The following is a 20157-nucleotide window of genomic DNA, read 5'->3' as shown; positions in this document are numbered from 1 at the left end:
GAAATTTTCCAAGGCTGCACAGAATCTGTGCTTCCCACACCCAATACGCCTGGGAGGAACCTACTGAAGTGTGCCCAATTGTGGACGATTGGTTTCTTGCTTCTTTGAAAAACTTTGTGTTCCAACTTCCTCTGTCTTGTCCTCCGTGAAAATCAAGCAGTCAGACTGCACACACTAGACACTTCCATTACCTACAGCGCCTTATTGGATCAGCTGGGCTATTCATATATTCGCTGATAATGGGTACACGTCAAGATTTTAATGATAAAGATGAAATATGAATATGTAATTTTCTCTGACTTTGCATATTTTATAGTCTTTCCCTCTCTGAAAAATGAAAACAACACAACCATAGCTCTTAAGATCTGTAATATTTCATTGAATTTAAACGTTCTGATGAGGGCAGAAGGAAGAATAATGTAGTTTGGAGGAGGTAGACCTAAGCAAAATTCTTTCTCAACCATGCATTGTTTATCAGCCTCCCACTACCACCTCCCACCTCTCACAGCCTTCTCAAATCTAAAAGGCACTTGCTGGGAGAGAGAATGTCTGCATCCAATTGTGCACAATTTCCAGCGTGTGGCTGTTTGATTGACTTATAGCTGAGTAGGTGAGGTGACTGATGAGATAAAGAAGGATTAAAAAGTTTATGGAGCCCTCCAGTCAAGGTGTCACAATAAATTCACACTCTGATGTGCCCATGTGCAAAACATGTAGCACAAAAAAGGTTTTGTTAGCATGAAAGTATATACAATGACAGATATTTGACCATTTTGACAACAGACTAGCAATTTCATAGGGTTCAGTTCTAATGACAGAGAGCCAAAATGACATAGCCAGGATCAAAAATAAGATAAATATAACTTGAGACCAGATCTGGGAAAAACTCACAAAGTGATGAAAGAGACAGAAACCACTGGACTCCAGGGCTCTTGGAGTTAGACAACAGCATCCTGGAGTCTGGATCTAGTAGGATAATAAGGACCCCACAGGCTTCTGCATGCTCCATAAAGTTCACTGCTTGAATGAATGGAGCTACTCTGACTCCGAAAGGAGCCTGGTGGAAAGTCCTCACAGCAAGCAGGAAGGAGCCTGGAACCCCTCTCTCCACAGGTCTCCAGGTGGCCAGCCCGCCTCACTCCCGCCAGCTGCTCACGGATCAGCACCATGGCCTTTGAATATTTTTGTTCTATAACACTTCAAAAAACTTTGCAAAACTATGGGATTTCCTTGTACATTTTTAGAATGACACTTAAAAATGTTTGTCATAAGTTAAATTGTTATAATGGGTGTTGTTTTCAGCCTATTATAGCTATTGACATTTAAAAATAAAAAAAAATTACATTGCCCTTTTGAAATTACCCAAAGGAATCTGAATATCATAGAAATCTCATACACATTAAAAATAAATGTGATATATATGACAAACTGTTCTATTGTCTCAAAAGGTACATAAAGATTTAAAAAATGAGAAAATATGTGGGCTTGGCTTTACAAACTGGAAATTTTACATTATTCCTTTTTGCCCTTCAACTTCCACCCATAGAATTTATCTTAATTTAGTATTTTTAGTTTAAAATCTTGTACTTGTTACTCTACTATGCTTTGTAAGAAAAAATGTATTTATTGTGTATATACAAATATGTAGATAATATATAGGAATTCAATTTTTAAATTCCCTATAACCATCTTTAGATGGCAAAATTTCTTCTGCATTGGTTATCTTTATAAGGATTAAGTTGACAAAAATAGCAAGAATATGTTGCAAAGTTTGGTAACGGTTAAACATAAAAAGTAAAATTTTATCTCAGTATGGATAGGACACTTAAAATTTCCTATTAATGTATGTATTGGTAGATGGATGTGCTTATTGCTATAATACCATTCCCATTTTGTGTTGATTGCTATAAACTGAGATCATAGTTGGCACAGCCCTACTATTCTCCACACAGACTCTGGGGCCAGTCTACCTAAGTAGCTCTGTAACCTTGTGAGCTTCCTTTTTCATCTGTAAAATAGGCTTGATAATTAAACTTCCCTTCCACAGTGCTTGTGACAATTGATGGAGTTAATACATGCAAAGTCCTTAAGCCTGTCCCAGATTCATAGCAAAGTTCTCTTTCAGTGTTCAAGCAAAGTGCTAAATACATAGATGGAATAGAAAGAATTTTGCTAAAGTAGAGTCCTTGATTATGTTCATCGCTTTCAGTTACTTGAAAAAAAAATCATGTGATGCTCTATTATCCAAATTTTTTTAAAAAGATGTATTTATTCATTTAAAATGGAGAGTTACAGAGAGAGAAGGAGAGACAGCAAAAGATCTCCATCTACTTCCCAAATGGCTGCAATGACCAGGGCTGGGCCAGGCCATAACCAGTAGCCAGGAGGTTCTTCGATCTCCCACATGGCTGCAGGGGCCCAGGGACTTGGGTCATCGTCTACTGCCTTCCCAGGTGCATTAGCAGGGGGCTGGATCAGAAGTGGAGCAGTCAGGACTTGAACTGGTGCCTGTATGGGATGCTGGTGCTAGAGAAGGCAGCTAAACCTGCTGCGCCACAGTGCTGGCCATGATCCAAAGTTATTTTTAATGATATGTCAGCGGACAACTAGATTAAGTCTCCCTTCATTGTTAAAAGCCACGAACTGGAAACCACCTGGCTTAAGAAAAGAATCTCTGTGCAGACACTGGAATCCTTTACTTTCTCAGCGCTTGCACTGATGTCTCCAGCCGTCCTCTGCTTGGGGGTCCCTGAGGCATCATAGTCACTTCTAAATGGGCGAAGGATTAAGACATTTCTTCCCGTGGCAGAGGGATGGATTGTTTGCCTGAAGGCGAACTCGTAAGGTCAGTTAAAGGCAAGGATGCACCTGGAAGTCAAAGATCTTCAGATGGGCCCCAGTAGAACTGCCGTCGGCTGTCGTTGGACGGCTCTGTGACTGCCCAGTGGCTCCTGCTGCCCTCTCTGCATATGAGATTCCAGTTCTAGGAATGGCAGCAGTAGCCTGGGTCAAGTTCAGTCTACACCAAAGGAAGCAGCAGCCATAACCCAGTTTGTGGGTGGTGTAGACAGTTGAGATGTCAAAGGTGTGGCCTACAGTTTGGAGCAGGAGGAGCGAAAAGGAGACGCCATTGACAGAAGCAGGACCAGGGGGGTGAACGAGTGAAGGGACCTAGAGCCGAGGGCCACCAAGACTTAACTCCCGTGCTAGGTTCTGTCCCAGACTCTCGCTGCTGACCTCCAGGAGACTCTGCTTCTGACTCTTTCTCACCTGTAGAAGGTTCACCTTTGTTAGCAAAAACCACTGAGATTTGGTTTTGGTCCCTCTTTGCCCTATGGCTGGGAGCTGCAGGAGAGCTGAGGGGCCAAGTCCATGGCTCACAGGACAGAGGGCCCCTGGCATTTGGGCAAACTTGGAGAAGCATCCGAGCAGAGCCCGATACTGGAGTATGCTGTTCTGGTGAGACTTTTTGTTTCCTGTGTCACCTCCCAGTATTGCATAAAGCAATGCAGAGGAAAACATGCTCCCTACCGTGGAGGATGCCAGCCTGAAGCAAGCAGAGGTTTGAGTAAGAGGTAGAGCCTTCCCCATATCCACCTGTCATTATCAGATCCTCATACTCATGAACCTGCTCTTCGTGTTGCTTGGAAATGAGAGTTTTAGCTGTATTTATATATGTATATATATATATGTGTGTGTGTGTGTGTGTGTGTGAATGTATATTTATATAAGTGTGTATATATGTATGTGTATATATTTAACCAGAAATGAACTCAAACAGGTGATTTAGAAATTCCAGGTCACCATTGGCTAGGGAGTGCTGTGTTGCTTTCCTGTGATATGTTGGGATTGTGGTGGTGCACGCACACAGCCTTGCCGCAGGTGCCCATGTGGGCTCTCATTAGCCCAAGAACACATCTGATCTCCTCCTGGCCTCACACACCAGAGCACACCAAACACCAGGCACACAGCACCCAATGGGGGCTGCTTACAGGTTATTATTTACATTTTGTTGTGCTTCCCCTTTTGCTGGAGGGAGGAGGGAAGACATGCACAAAAACTAGAGAATCATGTGTTGAAATTCTGTGCCATTGTAAGAGGATTTGCTACACCCCCAGTGCTATATACAACTTTATAAAGCCGTCCTGAGATCCAAAGCCAGGATTTCGAGAAAGGAAGCAGGGAAAGGGGGTAAAAGAAAAGCTAAAAAGTTCACTTCAAAAGACCCCAGGAGATGATTCGTAGGAACGGCATCAGGCAATCAGAGCTGACAAAGTTAGTTTCCAATATTAGTTGGCCTGGTATCACCAAGGGAACTTTCCATCTGATTAAAAATAATTATTGCTGGCATTAAATCCAGTTGGAATCACCCCACACCATTTATCTTCGATTTCATGCTGCTACCATATGGCCAACACTGTGGAGCAGAAACACTCGCTTTCATTCTGATAAATGGTACTTTGTAAATATTTAGAGCTGGGAGCTCTGGATCGCTGCACAGTTCTGACAGAGAACATGTGCAAATGAGTGCGTCATTCATGTTCCCGACACCCACTCTCCTGCAGGTATCGGACCGTGAGCATCGGCAAAGCCAAGAGAGTTCCTTTCCCCGGAAGTCTTGTTCAGTACCAGCAGCAATTGGCACAGCAGGGCCGGGCCACGCAGCACAAGCTGTGCTTCCTAAAAGGGCACGCTCGTGTTGGATGAGATGTTTTGCTCGCTGGCAAGGGCTGGACGGTTTGATAAATGGCTGTATTTATTAAACTGCCTGCTCCTGGAACATTTGACTCGAGAAAGAAGCCGTACCTAATGTGACATTATTCAGAGTGGCCTCAAGTTAAAATGAGGTCATTAGGGCAGGCCTTCATCCACCAGGAGTGGTGGCCTTAGGACAAGGGGAAGTCTGGGGACACACAGGAACAGAGCGAAACCAGTGGGAAGAGGCAGAGGATAGAGCTGCATGCATGCCAAGGAGAAAGGCCTGGAACAGCTCCAGTGAGAAGGAACCAACCCTGCTGGTGCCTTGGTTTTGGATTTCCAGCCACCATCTTTGCTGTCTGTTGTCTCGGTCCCCTGGGAGACACTCTGTGGGCTGGGATACCCTGAGTAAACCCCGTAGGGTATGTGAGTTAAAGGTTAGGTTGGGAGGGTCCCTGATTGCTGTGGAGACTGGGATTGGACTATGGGGCTCATTCTGCTTCTTTATGTGTGGGTACGTGGGTGCGTCCTCCTTGCTACTAAAACTTTCACAGCCACATAAAATAGTGACGGCGGCACTCAGTCACCACTGGATTCCATCTGGAATGTTCTGCTCATGTCATTTATGGACTTCTGACACCTGCCGCTCGAAGGAAACTTGCCAAATTAGCATTTCCTCTGTAATGGTTGATGATGGTTCAAGAAACTTATACAACATCCTTCTCTGACTGGTTCTAGAACATTTCTGGTGGGCCTTTTTTGAAAGTGATATCCTGGGTACCCCATGGGCATCCCCACGGGGAGACCCTGTCTGCATTCTGTCGTCTGCAGCTTTTATCTGGGAAGCAAACTTGAATATTGTAGAGTGCTCGTTTCTTACCTGCTCACTGTTAAGAATCGTGTCTCCATCTCGAATATAGCTCCCTAAAAATGAACATTGGCTATGTGGAGTTTTGGGGACAGTTTTTCCACTCAGCAAAGTCAGAGACTGGTAGCTCTTTGATCCAGAAAAAGAATGGTGTGGGAAATAATGTCATTGTCATGAGAAACAAAGAACAAGAGGAAGACATAGAACTGCAAGGCAAGGGAGCGAGTTCATTGTTATCAAAGTGCCCAGAAAAGATGCTCCAAGGAGTTAGGGGTCCTGCTTTCCTTGTTTGCCTGCAGCAGAGAACCAGAGCCCAACCACGCACTCAAGAAGATGGAGGGAAGGGAAGCCAGAGACTAAAGCTCAAAGATCAGCAAAGTTTTGAGATGCGGAGAAAAGGAAGTAAAGCAGATTCTGTGTCGCATATATTGTCTTCTGATTAAACATGTACAGATAAAATCAGAAATCAGAGCTTTTCTAAAGAGTCACCAGTTCCTATAGTTAAGTAGTGGACTTAATGGTATTTTAAAATAGCATTTGTATAGAATATGGGTTCATGGGACGTCATCCTTTACCCAGTGAGAAAGGACGGGGTTGTGTGGGTTACTCACCCAGCTGAGACTGTAGCTTCCCTCCATGGGGACAATGAATGCTTTAGGAAACGGCCCGCATCAGCGTTTCTCGCTGCCCGGTGAGAAGGGAGAGTTGCTTAGCTTTGAGAAGCAAAAGGAACCCATGCATCAGGGCTGCAGTCTGAAAGCGCTACAAAGGGGAGCCCGGTGCAGCTCTGACGGGTGCATGGCATTCTCCTGTTTGAACCTGGTGGAGCCCAAGGGAGGCAGAAGGGTACTGGAGAACCATGATCGCACCCTGGCTGTGTGGGACAATGTGGCCGAGTGAGATGTGCAGCACGGAGGGGCAGAGGCTGCTCTCTCCCACCACCGAGTCCTGCATCTCCAGGGAATGAAGGTTTGAGGCACTGCAGCAGCCTTAGGCTAGTAGCATGAGAAATGCCACACACTCGCTGGACGCAGATGTAGACTTGCCTAGAGCTGCAGGGCCGTCTCAGAGACAGCGTTATTGGCATGCGTGGTTCTTTTGAGACTTTACTTGCTGCATGAAAGTCCTGTCTGCTGGGAACAAGAGATCCCAATCTTCATGTCTTTGCCAGTGGAGCGTTGCTCGTCTCGATCTCATTGTCTTCGAGTGTTCTGTTAAATCTCTTGTTTTCCATGAGATTTCTCTGCACACCCAGGCAGCGGTGATTTCTGTGTCATCCCATGAGACGTGGTGTTTGTATTGCTTATAGCTGGTATGAATTATGTGACGCCACCATACTGGGTTAACAAAAAAAAAATCATTGAATAGTGATTCCGTCGCACTATCGGGATGCCATTACTTCATTTTTGGCTATTGAATTTAAAGCCTGAGAACACCTGATGGACAAGATGAAAAAAATCGATCTAGCTCTTATTGGGGTTTCCAACCTCCCACCATGATCACACAAAACCCCCAGAGCTCAATCTGCCCTGGTCTGGCCTGTTGCCCTTACTGGGTACTGCTGGGATAGTCTTTGTTCAAGGTCGCCTGGTCCTTTGATACCAATCAGTTCTGCCTCCCATGCCACGTGGGACATGGGGGTCTCTAAAAAGGTGAGACTCTAGACGCCAGATGCAGCTTTCCCTAAGACTCCACTCTGTCACTTTCCTCTTCGATGTGGCAGCTGCCATGGGTTGCTATCAGGGTTACATCTTGACAATCCTGAGATACCAAAACCTTCAGCCCTCATCCGGTCTCAAGAAATCTGCTGCACTCTGGTTTCCCATATCATTTCCATAACCACCACCCCAAACCCTTCCCAGTAAGCTCTCTTCTTTCTGGCGAATTCCATGGGACTGTCTCTTAAGGAGGCTTTGGAAATACATCTTGAGGATGGGGTGGAGGGCAGGGTTGCTGACACTGGATGGTTTTCTCTTACCTGCTCATCCAGTTATACTCCCATCTGGCATTCACCACAGAGAATTTTATAGCCATTGCTTATTACCATTTCAAGTTCAATGCCTCATCTGCACAGCTAAATGATGTTTCTACAGACATGGCCCATGCCCACAAAGTATTTATAGCCTGGCCAGTGCCAGGCATGCAATGGTTTATTCTTAGTTAAAAAAGAAGAAATGCTAGGCCTTTTGTTTTGATCTCATCCCTGCCAATTTGCCCTTTTTCTCGTTGCTGAAACTACTAGTAAGTCAGGTTTCCTTTGAGGGCCTATTTTTGAAGGAGAGAGAGATTCACATGACCTCTAAATGCTACTTATTTTTTCAGGGACTGGGCTAAGCATCAATCCCTTTCATGAAACTTCTCCTGATTTCTCCAAATATGAGCAATCTTCCTCTGCCGTGAACTTCCAAGATGTTCTGGCCTGCCTTTCTTCTTCTCAGTCCTCAGTGCTGTGGAGGGAGGAGGGAGGTAGCTCAGGGCATGGATTCTGGAGCCAGATCACCTGAGTCCAAAATCCGACTTGCTTCCCCCTAGGTCTGTGAGCTTGGACAGGTGTCCTCATTTGGAAGACAGGGAATACAGCAGTACCCATGTCAGGAGAGAACTGTATGAGTTTATACCCAGAAAGCACTTGGGACAGACGACACATCCAATATGTATTAGCTATTATCACATGCTGATTTTTTTTTATTTATTTGACAGGTAGAGTTATAGACAGTGAAAGAGAGAGACAGGAAGGTCTTCCTTCCGTTGGTTCACTCTCCAAATGGCCACCATGGCCGGTGCTGCGCCGATCTGAAGCCAGGAGCAGGTGCTTCCTCCTGGTCTCCCATGCGGGTGCAGGGGCCCAAGCACTTGGATCATCCTCCACTGCCCTCCTGGGCCACAGCAGAAAGCTGGACTGGAAGAAGAGCAGCCGGGACTAGAACCCAGCACCCATATGGGATGCTGGCGCTTTATGGGATGCTGGCGCCGCAGGCGAAAGATTAACCAAGTGAGCCACAGCACCGGGCCCAACCACATGCAATTCGACTGAAGATATTTCAGTGTTAATTTGGGCAGCCCTAATCACAAAAGCAAAATGACAATAACTTGTAATAAATGGAAGGAAAAGAGATCTATATTAACATAAATGAATTTTTAAAATGAATCACTGACAGAAGTGATAACGTGTTTCCTAAACAAGGCCCTTTGATGCTTTGCTTTAAAGAGCAAAGTAATCTGTAGTTAGCATATCAGTTTTTGTAAAGAGCCCTTCTCAAGTGCCTGGCTTTTGAAAAAACAATTTGCCCTCTCCAGCACTTAGAGACTTAATTGACTTCAAGCAATGTGCACTAGCTATGTGCACACCATCCAACCACACAAATCAGGATGGGCTTCTACATTTCCCAAAGGAATCAACTGTGCAGTTTCAGACCAGTTCAGTCCCATGATGTCTAAGAGATCATAAATACCACCTTGACCCAAATCAACGCGTTTCCCAACCCTGATCACTAATCTGGACACACCACACACGACCAAGATTGCCAGGAACTGAGCTATGCCAATATGTTGCTTTCCAAACTCTGAGATGGAGATTTCTTTGCAGGAGGTTTGTTAGGGGTGCTCGGAGCAGTGATACCCACTGGTCAGAACTTGAGGGAAGCAGGGTCCGGCACGAGGAGCAGACAATGGTATGGCTGCAACAGAGGCCTTATTTGAGCCCACAGGGAGCTCAGGGGCTTGGATGGCCCTTCAGAGTTACCCAAAATCCATGCAAGGGTCTGAGCCTTTCTTTGTATAACCACCACCACCCACACCCATCCCCCCTTCCCCGTATGCACGCTTTGCCCAGCCTGGGGATGGAGGCGGCACAACACAGGGCAAGGCAGCTCCCTTTAGCCGTTGGCAGATTCCCAAAGGGCAACTTAGCCCTGATGCTGCAGCAGCCAGTACTCCAGGGAGCCGAGGGGATGTGTACTTAGATCCTGGTAAGGAGATCCCAGGGCCACACCATGGTCCCAGTGCACCACACAAGAGGCAGCTGGTTGTACTGTTTGACTGTAATGTTCTGGCGTAGATCCCTCTGCTGATCCTGGTTTCGGTCATGAACCAGTACCTGTGTCTTAGTTCCTCAGGGTTCTTATGTGGAAATAGGAGAAGCAGCCAGGATGGAATCAGTGTCACCTAGATCTGCTTTAAACTGAATATCCATGGGCAGCCACTTGTCAAGGTTTACGCAAGGCTACGTTTAAAAGTTTGTGGGAAACGAAATTCAAATACAAGCTTCTTTGGCAGCAAGAAATTTGTGAAATGCATTTTCCATGAACTTTTTCAAGAGCCCTCATATTGCTTTAACGAAACAGCTTCCCAACCACTGTGATTCTGTCCCTCCCACCTCCGCTGGCCAAAATAATAGCACATCTATCTCTTACCTATTGCATTTATCTTGATCCTCCATGAGCATGTAGGGTGGGGTGGTGTCAGTCTGGTAATTATGTGGATTTTCATCCTCACCAGCAAATCTACACTGAAAATGAGAAAAATGAAAGGATTCTGTATCCATATTGCAACCTGGACACCCCTTACCCCTGCCAAGCTGTCATAATCCTGACATCTGTTTAAACCAAGGAGTAAACAATGCATATTAATTGATCCATGCATTTAGGTGAATAATAACTTTAAATCCCTGAATTAATTTTTCTGAGGAAGACAATAAAGTGAGTAAACCTTGCATTGTTTATCACTGGTCATCCAGTGTGTGCTTTCTGTGTCTCCTCGAGGAAACTAGCAGGCAATTATTTGAGAGAGATAGGATTTTTTATACAGCATTAGATTTTTAGTCCACATCTTTCCAAACTTGACAGGAAGGGCATCTAGAGCTTTCTGTCATCTTGCATGTCAGGGGAGTAGACATGTGTTCGAGGAAAAATAGCCCATCTATAACCTTGGGAAAAAGACAATAGATCAAAATGAAACCAAGTGTATTTTTACCAATCAGATGAGTCATTTTCCCCATGAGGCTAATTATCATTAATGACTTTAATTAAGGAGTCATGTGAAGTATTTATTTTGGAAAATGTGGATCCATGTGTGCTCGCACTATTGGATTTTAGCTTTCTGCTGTGATAGTACCCTTTCAAAATACCCTGTTAATGCTAAATCTCTCCGGTGCTATATAGTAAGGTTGTGCAGCCGGAGGGCATATTTTACAGTGACGTGGGCCAGGTTTAGTCTGGCATTTAACTAACTGTGGAGCCAGAATTATTCTTGCTCATTTGAGGCTTCCAACTTGGAATTTGTGAGATAAATGAGTCAGTTGCCTCTATTCTCTAGCAATTAACTGGTAATTGGGGTATTTAATCAGAAAACTGACTTGAAGGACTTGAGCCTGATTAGACACTGTTGGCATAAAAAACAGATTCAACCAGTTCATCTCATTCCTGTGCTGTATTCTTACCTAAACTCCAGATCAATCCCAAGTCTAACTTGCCAATGAACATGCTACAAATAAATATGTATTTATAAAAAAATGGTTTGTGGAAATTTAACAGATTAGAAAGCTGAAATACTCAGGCCAATAGCATCCATTCTACAATTGCTTATTGTATGACTCCTTGGTGCAAAGAAATTGTTCACAGGTAAATAAACAATACAGCTATTGAATTCTGTAAGTCCAGAGTGACCTAAGTTTTACTTCAACCAGAGAAAAAGTCTGGGTAAACAGCAGCCTCAGTTTCTTCTCTGAAAATCAGGTGATCATCTAATTTAATGATGAAGATGGGACAGAGAAGCAAGGTTTTGTGGACTGCACAAAAATAGCAAAGATACAAATATATTAGTGAAAGTCAGCAGTTAAAGTCTGGCCAAGTGCTAAAATCACCTGGGACGTTTATAAAAAACAATAATTTCTGGACCACATTTTAGACCTATTAAAACACAACTTCATGATTCTTGATTGCTTATTGCAATGGTCATAAACTCTGTACATAAAAATCTATACAGGGTCCAGTATAAGACATCTATCTGGGACTTCTAAAACTATTAATATTTGGGTCCCGCTTCTGATCAGTGAATCAAATTCTCTGAGGGTAGGGTTTGAGCATCAATTTTTCAATTGATCCCCAATCGCTTCTAATATGTAATTAGTGCATATTAGGCACTGCTTAGCTATTGCTACCCAACAAAACTTGGTTGTGCAGCACCGTGTTATTTTATCTCACAGTGCCATAATTCACAGACGGGGCTTGTCCTGGTGGATCCTCAGCTTCATGTCAACTGAGCTTGTTGGCTGGTGTTTCCAAGATGGCTTCCCTAGAATCAGGAAGGCTGGGCTCCCTGGCCATCATCCACTAGAGTGTCCACATGGGGCCTTTTTCAGCATGCCAATCTCAGATTAGTTGGTTGAGGTGGGCTTGCTGCTCGAAATACGCTCCAAAGAGCAGCAGTATAGGCGTCATCACTTGGAAGCTTGGTACACAATGCAGGATCTTGGAGCAGGCATTTGGCGCATAGGTTGGGAGGCAGCAGGCAATGGCTCAAGTAGTTGGATCCCTGCTACTCATATGAGGGGCTCAGACTGAGTTTCAAACTCTTGGTTTCAGCCCAGCCTAGCCTCAGCTGTTGTGGGCTTTGGGGGTGAATCAGGGTATAGGAGCTCTCTGTCTCTCAAATAAATAAAAATAAATTAAGAAAATTGTTAAGAAAATTCAGAATCTCTGTCTCCCCTCCCAACCTTCCGAATCAGAATTAACATTTTAGCAGGACCCCTGTAGATTCTCATGTGCAGTGAAGTTTGAGGAGCATTGGCCTACAGGTCAAAATTTTCTGTCCTAGAGTTGCTTGCGATTTTCTTTTATCTGATACTTGCCTTCCTCTCCAGATTTACTGCTTATCACTCTTGCTCCAGATTTAAGATAAAAAGGAGGCAACTTTAGTTCCCCTGAGTTCTCCATGCTTCTGCCCATTGTCCTCACTTCCTGTATTAGACACTGGTACAGAAAACATTAGGAAACGTGAAGACACCACAGTCTAAACAAACCAAAAGGAGATAAAAGACTGAAAAAATAAACAGAGCAGCAGGGAGCTGTGGGACCCTTCAGGTGGCCCAAGATGTCATTATCTGAGTCAGCGAGAGAAGAGGGAGGGGTGAAAACAAATTTCTTTGAAGAAGACCAGAATTTTTCCAACTTTGATGCAAATTATCATCCTACCTTCAAGAAGCTTAGTAACCCTGAATTCATTCTCTCTCTCTCTCTTTCTCTCTCTCTCTCTCTCTCACACACACACACACACACACAAAACTACACTGGGGATATCATAATTAAATTGCTTAAAATTAAAGCGAAACATCTTAAAAGACTCCAGAAGAAGGGAAAAAAAGGCACAGTGTTTTCTGAAAAATAAAGATGAAAAAGTACAGATTTAATCACCAGAAACGGTATAAACCAGGAACCGCGAAGCAGTGTCCTTCCAGTACTAAAAGAGGAAAAAAAAAAATAAACCAGCAGCCTTAAATCTAAAATTGTACAGGCAGGAAATCGTTTATCGAAGACAAAGGGTTTCAGACATACAAACACTAGAAGAATTCCTCACCAACAAGCTCGCCTTTCTAAAGGCAGAAGCAAACTAACATCAGATGGAAATTCGACAGGACGTGTCTGTAAATACAGCACTTCAACAAATTTTTAATCATTTTAAGAGATAATTGCTATATAAAAACAAAATAACGTATGTTATAGAAATAGAGGGAGAAGGAAGTATGCAAGATTCTTAAGCTGCATGTGAAACTGTATAATACCAACTTCAGGTAGAGTGTGATTAAATGAGGTAGGTACTATAACCCCTAAAATGACCATTAAAATGAAACAAAGAGTTATAACTAATAACCCAAGATTTTTTTTAAAAAGAATAAGGTAGAGCAGGAGGCGGGGAAGGAAAAGGAGGAGGCAAAAATAAATAAATAAAAAAAAGAAAGAAAGAAGGAACAAGGCCTGGGAAGGGAGTGGGAAAACTATCTTTGTTTGCAGATGATATGATAGTGTTTGGAGGAAATCTCACCAAATTGACAAAAAGCTAAGGTTGCCTGAAAGAAGGAAATAATTTAAAAATAAATTTATTTCTTTATGCTAGAGATGACCAATTATAAACTTTAAAATAACACCATTTACAGGGCTGGTGCTGTGGCATAGCTGGTAAAGCTGTTGCCTGCAGTTCCAGCCTCCGATGTGGGCACCGGTTAAAGTCCCTGCTGCTCCACTTCCAATCCAGCTCTCTGCTATGGCCTGGGAAAGCAGTAGAAGATGGCCCAAGTCCTTGGGCCCCTGCACCCATGTGGGAGACTCAGAAGAAGCTCCTGGCTCCTGGCTCCTGGCTTCAGATTGGCTCAGCTCTGGCTATTGTAGCTATTTGGGGATGAACCAGTGGATGGAAGACATCTCTCTCTCTCTCTCTCTTTCCCTCCCTCTCTCTCTCTGCCTCTCTGTAACTGCCTTTCAAGTAAATAAATAAATATTTTTAAAAAGTAATTTTATTAAAAAAAAACACCATTTACAATAGCATCAAAGATAGAAAACGTGTGGAGGCCAGTGCTGTGGAGTAGTGGTTTAACCCACAGCTTGCTCCACCAGCATCCCATATGAAAGCGCTGGTTTGAGCTCTGGCTGCTCTGCTTCGTGATCCAGTTCTCTGCCAATGCACCTCAGAAAGCAGTGGAGTGTGGCCTGGGTACTTGGGCTCCTGCCAGCCACGTGGGAGACCTGGATGGAGTTCCTGGCTCCTGCCTTCAACTTGGCCTGGCCTCAGGCATTGTGGCCATTTGGGGAGTGAGCCAGTGGATGGAGGCTCTCTGTTTCTCTCTCTCTCTCTCTCTCTCTCTCTCTGTGTGTGTGTGTATGTGTGTGAGTGTGTGTGTATCTCCCTCACTCACTTCCTTTCAAATAAATAAATATCTTTTTAAAAAAGATATGAAATACTTGGCATGAATTTGATAAAATATATGCTGGACCTTTGCATAGAAAAAATCATAAAGCATTGTTAAGAGAAATGAAAGACCCAAGTACATGGAGTCATATACTGTGTCATGCATCAGAAAAGCTCAAGATTGTTAATATACCAACTCCACCTAAGTTGTCTGACAGAATTAATGTAATTCCAATCAAAATTGAGCAGGCCTTCGAAGAAATCAGTGTTGATTCTACAGTTCATAAGTAAATGCGAAGAACTAGAATGACCAAATAACTTTGAAAAAGAACAAAGTTGGAGGACTTGCTTTCCTTGATTTATTATAACGCTGCATTATTGTTGTAGAGACAAATGTGTTAATGGAACAGAATAGAATTCATAGAATGAATAGAGACCCACACATACAGTCAATTGATTTTCACACAGATGCAAAGGCAGTCAATAGAGAAAAGAGAATTCGGTCAATAAACGATATGGGGACAATTGGATGTGGAAAATAGCCTTGATCCACTCTGAGAGATTCATCTGGGTACAGGTGCCCCTGCTACAGTACTGAGTGTGCCTCAGCCTTGCTGCAGCCCTCTGCTCACTCCTGTGGCCACCCTGGTCTGGGTCAAGACAAACTGAGAATGTGTGGCTGCAGCCCTGGCAGGTGCACGGGTGCCCCTCTGGAGGTGAAACTTGGCTCCTGTCCCTGTAGCCACCTGTGGAGGTGGGAACCCACTGCATTCATTGTTGGGGAAACTGGAATGATGCCGTGGTACCTCGAGCCCAGAGATCTTGTCAGCCCTCTGGCAGGGAGAGAAGAATGCTCTCTGTGTTCTGCCCAGGCAGGGAGACAAGGAAAGAGAAGGGAGGGTTGTCAATAAGGTTTATTGAGCCCCAGAGCACGACAGTGCTCAATATGCAGCTCATTCTATTTCACACAACTAGGCCTTTTTTTCTGCCATGACTAGTGCTGCCACCTGGGCTAGGTCAGAAAGATCCGGGTATCAGCTCTCGGACTGTTTCTGAAATCACCTCTCTGTTTTGACTCTCGGGGCTAAACTCCTCCTTCCTGGTGATACCTTCTCTCTCAACTCTCAGCGGCGCTCTGGCTCCTATTGAAGGCGACCCAGTCCACCTGAAATGGCCGCATCTGTGTGATTGCCAGTAGCAGACAGGGTTCAAGTCGTATGCGTTTCTCTGGAAGCTTCGGTCTCCATCTAAGTCAGTGATGGGAAAGGAAACACAGAGGGGAGAAGCAGAGTCCAGATCTACTGCCTGGAGACCTCCGGGGTGCAGGTCCTGGCTGCCGAGGGTCTGCACTGTCAGTCTGCGACCTCTTACCCTCTGTGTGCTTCCGAGAGCTGGACAGGATCCAGTGACTTATTCCACTCCTAGGTGGATTCTAAAAAATTGATGCCATAGGAATCACGAGGAGAATGGTGGTTGCCAGAGTGTGGAGAGAGAGGCGGGTGGGAGGGGTGGGGAAAGTTAATGAACAGGTGCTAAGTTGTTGAATGGGAGTAGGAAGGGTTGGGATCCTACTGCACAGTACCAGGGGTGGGGCTGTATCAGATCCACGAAAGCATTTGGCCTGGCTCTGCCAAGGCAACCAATACATTTGGGAACTTGAAATCCAGTAACTCTACAGCAAGGCAGTTTTTAAGTTGGTAATTTTGTGTGGCCTGTGAGTGATGTTGTAAATATCCAAATGGCCCTTGGCAAAAAGAAAAAAAAATCCCCTCCCGCCTGTACCATAAGTTTTTCTTTAAAAAAAAATAAAAAGAAAGAAAGATAAGAAAGCTAAAAGAAGTTTGAATGTTTTCATCATGAAGAAATGATAAATGTTGAAGGAAATCTACATGTGAACCCTGATTTGGACATGACATAGTGTGTGCATGTATAGAGACATCATATGCTTCCCCCCTAAATATGTAAAAATTGTGTGTCAAGTTAAAAAAAAAAAGCAGCAGTTTTGAGAAAAGAGAAATTAGTTTGAGAAGCAAAGGTGAAGCAAGTTCTGCAAGAGCGGGATTTAGAAAGCGAGTGCAAAGTGGCTGAAAGTAACTGAGAACCTCGGAGTCTATGGGGAGGGCCAGCAAGCCAAGCAACGAATTCAGAGCCAGAAGGAGCTCCCTACGTGCACACGTGCACACGGTGGGGAGTGAGGGGAAGAGCCCTGGGGTGACAGAGAAACGACTTGAAGGAGTAGGGGGAGGTCTGTCTCCAGGAGGTAGAAAGGCAGGCAGGTGAGGGCAGGTAGGTGATAGGACAGAGACTGCAAGATCGGCCCAGGATGAAAGTGATGTGAATGATGGGATCAGGAGTGAAAAGGGGGAAGAACTGAGCGAAAATAGTGACTCCAGCAACCCAAACAAGAAAAGCCTGCTCTGAGATGAGGGGTAGGGAGGACAGGGACAAGTCTCGGGCATTTCAAAAGGACTGCCCAGAGTGACAGGATAATGAGGGCAGGAGAGTCCCAAGTGCCTGGGACATGACTCTGTTTCAGACGGGACAGCTGGAAAGGAGAGGCATTTTGGGTGGAAAGACAACTCCTCGTCGGGACATTGTTAAACGTGAGGTGACGAGACGGTTTGAAATTCAGCAGAGGATAAAAATCTTCAGGAAATATGTATGCATTATAAAGTTGGCATTTAACCCAGGGAAGAGCAACTGAAGGTTGAGAGTCTATCTTGGGACATGACCCTGCAGTGTCTGGGAATTCCATGTGGAGTTATTTGGTGGAAGAGGTTCAGGAATTGGAAATAGGGAGAAATCGCCGCGATGCGATTCTGTGCTGTGGGTGACTGGGTTGAATGTCGTAGGACTGGGAGACGAGAGTGCTGCGATGGAGGGAAGTGGTGCATTCTGTTCTTATTCAGCCGCATCGCATCACAGTCAGAAGTCACGTTTCTGGGGTTCCCAGAGCTTTGGGATAAGAGATACATCCAGCTGAAATCCCAACACGCTGATGAGAGACTTGGGTCAGGAGCTGGCATTGATTCAGTTGTTCTAATGACAACTGTGTTCTGGAAAACACTTTTTTTTTATTTATTTGACAGGCAGAGTGGACAGTGAGAGAGAGAGACAGAGAGAAAGGTCTTCTTTTGCCGTTGGTTCACCCTCCAATGGCCGCCGCGGCCGGCGCACTGCACTGATCCGAAGGCAGGAGCCAGGTACCTCTCCTGGTTTCCCATGGGGTGCAGGGCCCAAGGACCTGGGCCATCCTCCACTGCACGCCCTGGCCACAGCAGAGAGCTGGCCTGGAAGAGGGGCAACCGGGACAGAATCCGGCGCCCCGACCGGGACTAGAACCCAGTGTGCCGGCGCCGCTAGGTGGAGGATTAGCCTAGTGAGCCGCAGCGCTGGCCCTGGAAAACACTTTTGACTTGATGGACATCCTTAAGGTTTTATTCATGGGTTTAGGAGTTTGGAGTGGTTATAGATTAGGGGGGAGCAGAATATGGGGTGGGGGTGACCATCTGGAGTGGGTTGCAGAGCCAAGCAGGGTGTAGATCTGGCCTGAAGTACCTCTGCACAGAGAGACTCCTGGGAAATCTTGGCAGAGGAGGTCCTCAGGCATGTCTGCCATTCAATTTAAAATTGCCCAAAATACTTATTTAAAGTATCTCCTCTTTGGAACAGACAAAAGTCTCCAAGATGAAATTGAAAATGTATGAACTGTAAAAGAAACCATCGATACGTTTGACTTCCTCAAAATTAAAAACGTTTGCTCATCAGAAGATGGCACTCAGGAACTGAGTAGACAAGTCACAGAGTGGGAGAAAATGCTTGCCAAACATGTTCTATTAGAGGATTTCACCTCAAATGTATAAAGAGCTCTCACAGTTTATTAGTAAGACGACAACCTGCTTTGAACAGACACTTCATCTCCTCCCAAATCAGGGGGTTCCATAATGTCCAAATCAGGGTTCACATAGATTTCCTCCAACATTTATCAAGATCCTATATCTTGATTATGAAGGTGGTTCTAAAATAACTACATTTGTAAAGCCTTACTGAATTATACTCTTAGAAAGAATGCATTGCATTATGGATAAATGATACCCCAATAATATAGATGGGAAAATCTTTTCTTGCTCCAAATATTCAACAAGATGTCTTCCAAATAAAAAGCCTTGCATACAAGCCGGCGCCGTGGCTCAATAGGCTAATCCTCCACCTTGCGGCGCCGGCACACCGGGTTCTAGTCCCGGTTGGGGCGCCGGATTCTGTCCCGGTTGCCCCTCTTCCAGGCCAGCTCTCTGCTATGGCCAGGGAGTGCAGTGGAGGATGGCCCAGGTGCTTGGGCCCTGCACCCCATGGGAGACCAGGAAAAGCACCTGGCTCCTGGCTCCTGCCATCGGATCAGCGCGGTGCGCCGGCTGCAGCGGCGGCCATTGGAGGGTGAACCAACGGCAAAGGAAGACCTTTCTCTCTCTGTCTCTCTCTCTCACTGTCCACTCTGCCTGTCAAAAATAAAAATAAAAAAAAAATAAATAAAAAAAGCCTTGCATAAATGTTTTCAGAAATTAAAATCTTTCACATCAGGGTGTGAAGAAAAGATGACCTATTTGTTTTAGTGAGAGCAACCAGAAGTGGAATTCTTTAAGCAAGGACAGTTTCCTTGAGCCAAAAAGAAGAACGAGAACATAAACGCACCCGGTCCCATACCCCTTCTCCACCAGCACTCCCTGGACTGTTCCAGGGATCTCAGAGTGGGGAGATTTGGACCTCTGCAGGCCTGTCCAGGCCACACTCATCCAGGCCCCGCGGGTCAGGGGGCCTCCAGCCACTGTGGGCTAGGGGAAGAATCACCTTCAGCCGGGCCACTTTGGTGGCTGCTGGGTTTGGCTATGCATTGGAAATCTTAGGATCAGAGCTGGAGGGATGTTTTGGGGAAACTCCCAGTGCCTGTTGCTCTGTACTCACTCCCAGTGATGATGGGGAATCCAATCATTCATTCCTTTTGTCCCCCTCTCCTCGTTCAGGCTTGTAAAACCAGTCTTGTCTTTTAGTCCCTTCCCTTTCTCTTCTATGCCTCTTTCCTCTCATTTTCTACTTCTCTCCACCTGTTCTACCTGCACTGACTGAAATATTAGCTCACATAAAGCATCTCTGCTTGGTAAAAGGATCACTAATTATGCAAGAATAAAAACTAAATGAATGGGAGGGCATTCATACAGTGGTTAAGTTGCCTATTGGGACATGTGCACCCCATGTTAGAGTGCCTGGTTTGAGTCATGCCTTGTCCGCTTCCAATCCAGCTCCCTGACCACGTTCAGCCTGGGAGGCAGCAGATAATGGTCCAAGAGCTTGGGTCCCTGTCACTCACATGGGAGACCTGGATGGAGTTCCTGGCTTCTGGCTCTGACCTGGTTCAGTCTTGGCTGTTTTGGGTATTTGGGGGAGTGAACAAGTAGATAGGAGATCTCTCTCCATATGTCTCTCTGCCTTTCAAATAAAGTAAAAATATTTTTTAAAATGAAATTAAGATTGCTTCTAGAATCATAAACTTGACTTTTGCTCACCAACTGTAAGGCCGCCACAAAACACACCAAACACCAGAGTAAGGGGAAGGGTTTATTGACGGAGGAATAGATTGGAGGTAATGGGTGGAGAAGAAAGAGGGCACGTGTACGGGAAGCAGGTCCTTTTATACCTTT

The sequence above is a fragment of the Oryctolagus cuniculus genome, chromosome 12, assembly GCF_964237555.1.
Source record: "Oryctolagus cuniculus chromosome 12, mOryCun1.1, whole genome shotgun sequence".
Classification (NCBI taxonomy): domain Eukaryota; kingdom Metazoa; phylum Chordata; class Mammalia; order Lagomorpha; family Leporidae; genus Oryctolagus; species Oryctolagus cuniculus.
The sequence above is the reverse complement of the archived record's forward strand: the minus strand, read 5'-3'. Positions refer to the sequence as shown.